The 3,277-nt window shown below is 31.7% G+C and overlaps 1 long non-coding RNA gene across 1 annotated transcript; it reads left to right on the plus strand.

Annotated features, from left to right (window-relative positions):
- The first annotated feature begins 233 nt into the window (after positions 1–233).
- LOC137405708 (uncharacterized) lies at positions 234–2,562 on the plus strand. The gene is made up of 3 exons (XR_010979798.1): positions 234–316; positions 1,723–1,808; positions 2,440–2,562. It is a non-coding gene; the product is annotated as an uncharacterized lncRNA (long non-coding RNA).
- The last annotated feature ends 715 nt before the right edge of the window (positions 2,563–3,277 follow it).

Consider the following 3,277-nt stretch of genomic DNA (forward strand, 5'->3'; position numbering starts at 1 on the left):
ATCTTTATCATCTTTTGTCTTCAATTTTGTAAAACAAGCTTTCAATTTTCATTGTATATTTCCGCGAGTTGCAAGAGACGTCAAACCTTGTCATGTTTTTGTTTAAATTTTTAGATGAAGTTGGCAATACTCATCATAGGATGTGTCATTCTAAGCTCATGCGATGCTAGTGCCTTTACTGATAAAATGAAAGAGTTTGGTACAAAAGTGAAAGACTCAGCGGACCGACTGGGAGATAAACTCAAGGAAGTGTTTGGTGCTCTTCATGAAGTGGCTACTGACCAGGTCAAAGGCCTTCTTTCACAATCTTTGCAAGGTACAACATTATACTATTATATTTTTATTATTTATATTATATTTTTATTATTAAAACAATTAAAAATATTTTTTTAATTGAATGAAAATAATACAACATATTATAATTAAATACAATACAATATTATGCAGCATAAAATTATATTGCAGGTAATTATAATATATTGTATTATTTTTATTCAAATTAAAAAAATATTTTTAAATTTTCTTGTTTTCCGGTATGGGACTTTCTGTTACAAATTTGGTAGCGCTGAATTTCTAGAGCAAGACTTTTTTGCTCAGACTTTTTAGCACGGCTATTTTTAGCACGGCTATTTTTATACAAAAAAAGTTATTTACGCTCATATACAGTAAATAAATAGCATGACGATAATAACAATAAAATGTAAAAACCTTATCTTATTCATGAAACTTCCTTGTCACATATAATACCGTTTTTTAATACATTGAAATAGTTTTTACGTACACATTGCCAAAATTTTATTAAAATATCTTGTGAACTATATTTGGCAGATACATAATTGTAGTAATTTTGAAGTCTACTCGTTAATTATCTATGAACATGATATTATCTAATGTCATATTACGCAATATTTTATTATTATATTATACTGTTTTATATTATACTATATCGTATTATGTTATATGATTAAATTATAGTTTATCATATTGTTGCATCATAGAATTGATGCTCCTCATATTCATACCATCAGACATTTTGCTATATTCAAAGCTAACAAAAGGATTGATGACTATTCACAATTTGCGGTTTAATTTGCTTCATAAACTAGCTCCATAGATAAATTGTCGATTGTCCTATGCACAGAAGGCAGAAAGCGTATGTGGAGCACCTTAACTAGTAATAAGAAAATCATTTTTGTCAAAGGTTGTATTCAGTGTGAGTACAAGCTTATCAATTTCTTATTAATATTAGATAATGTATGATCAATATCAGATATTGTATGATCAATAACAGATATTGTTTGATCAATACCAGATATTGTATGATCAATAACAGATATTGTATGATCAATAACAGATATTGTATGATCAATACCAGATATTGTATGATCAATACCAGATATTGTATGATCAATACCAGATATTGTATGATCAATACCAGATATTGTATGATCAATATCAGATATTGTATGATCAATAACAGATATTGTATAATCAATATCAGATATTGTATGATCAATAACAGATATTGTATGATCAATACCAGATACTGTATGATCAATACCAGATATTGTATGATCAATAACAGATACTGTATGATCAATACCAGATATTTTATTGGTGAAGTCTTAGAAGTTGATATATTTTCATGACAATGTGGATATGCATATGAGTGTTCAACCATTAATGAAGCATGCATATATTACCTCGGCAATATGTTGGCAGCTGTTGCTGGAGCCACCATCGAAAGCTTGAAGGGTTTAAAGATAGGAAAGAGAACCTTTGACCTTCCAAATATTCTTAACAGTTTGGTAAGTTGGCTTGCAGGGAATTCCCGCATTTAAACATTCAAATCCAAATTCAACATATTGAGAGTAATTTGTTTACCACTTCCTTTAATAGGTAAATCAACTAGCTGGTTTACGCTTGGTGATTGGTTGGTGAAGTAATACTGACGAAACTTTTTGAGACAAGTGATTTATATGCTTATATAAGTGATTTGTAAAGTACAAATGGTATACAAGTAGCAGTGCTCAATAGAAATCATGTAGAACAGCCGATAGTATGAAAGATGAATGCCTAGCATGTTCGCTATTGTTTAAAGTTCATTAAGAAGGACCCCAGCATCTCCAGAGCTAATGATTCTATACACCACATTTCACATGTAGACTGTGAACCACATTTCCGTGTAGACTGTGAACCACATCTCACGTGTAGACTGTGAACCACATTTCACGTGTAGAATAAGAACCAGATTTCACTTTTAGATTGTTGGCCACATCTCACTTGTAGACTGTGAATCACATATCTTTTGTAGACTACAAACCACATCTCATTCGTAGACTGAGAACCAGCTCCTAAATGATTGTGATAGTCTGACCTCAATGAAACAGTCCACATTTAGCCTGGTACTGATACTGATGATTTTTTTGCCATTTTTAGGTAGAAGGAGCTGCCCAACTGATTGGCAACGTTTTTGATAAGACATCGAGCGGCCTGACACAAGTGCTTGAGAATCTACACAACTATGAATGTCCCGCTGATGCTGCCTCTGAATTGACAAACGTCCTTGGTAAGTACATAAATTGGTGGGTGTAAATACATACAGATTGTATTTACTTCGCTTTCTTACCAAAGGCTACGTTTAACAAATATGGAAACTTTTGAGAAGAACAAGTAGGCAGAATGTTTAAAACGTTAGCATTAATATTAGCTTCCACCTAAATGTGAGAGTTGCAGTAATTATTGTATTATTTGAGATGTTTTAGTAAAGAAAATTATGTCTGATATTTGTTAGTTCTGACCTCCCATAGTGTGGATATTCACTTTGATCTCTCAGTGTATATAAACAATTTTTATTGAAGATTCGCACAAGGTTGCCGTTCGAAGTATTATCGGTGACACCCTCAACAGCGCCATTGATGCTTTGAGGAACCTCTACTACAAAGGAAAGGATATGTTGGTAAATAAAGAATGGTCTCTAAAAACCTTGCGTTGATTTAAACTCTGTTTAGTTACTTCATTCAAGTTCATACTTGTCTCTAGAACATTTCATTTCCTAGGTAGTTTTTAGAATGTGCTTAGACGCTGGAATAAATAGAGAATTTATATTAAAGAACAAAAGCATTGAAACTAAAGATACTTTTAAACACAGAAATCTAACTTAGATTCTTCTGTGTTCAGTTTAACTTCTCTAAGAAGAATCATTAGTTTTGCTCAGCCAGACAGATGAATAAACAAACTACAATTTTGAAGCCTCCAGAAGCCATTATAATTTCTA

The sequence above is a fragment of the Watersipora subatra genome, chromosome 10, assembly GCF_963576615.1.
Source record: "Watersipora subatra chromosome 10, tzWatSuba1.1, whole genome shotgun sequence".
NCBI classification, from domain to species: domain Eukaryota; kingdom Metazoa; phylum Bryozoa; class Gymnolaemata; order Cheilostomatida; family Watersiporidae; genus Watersipora; species Watersipora subatra.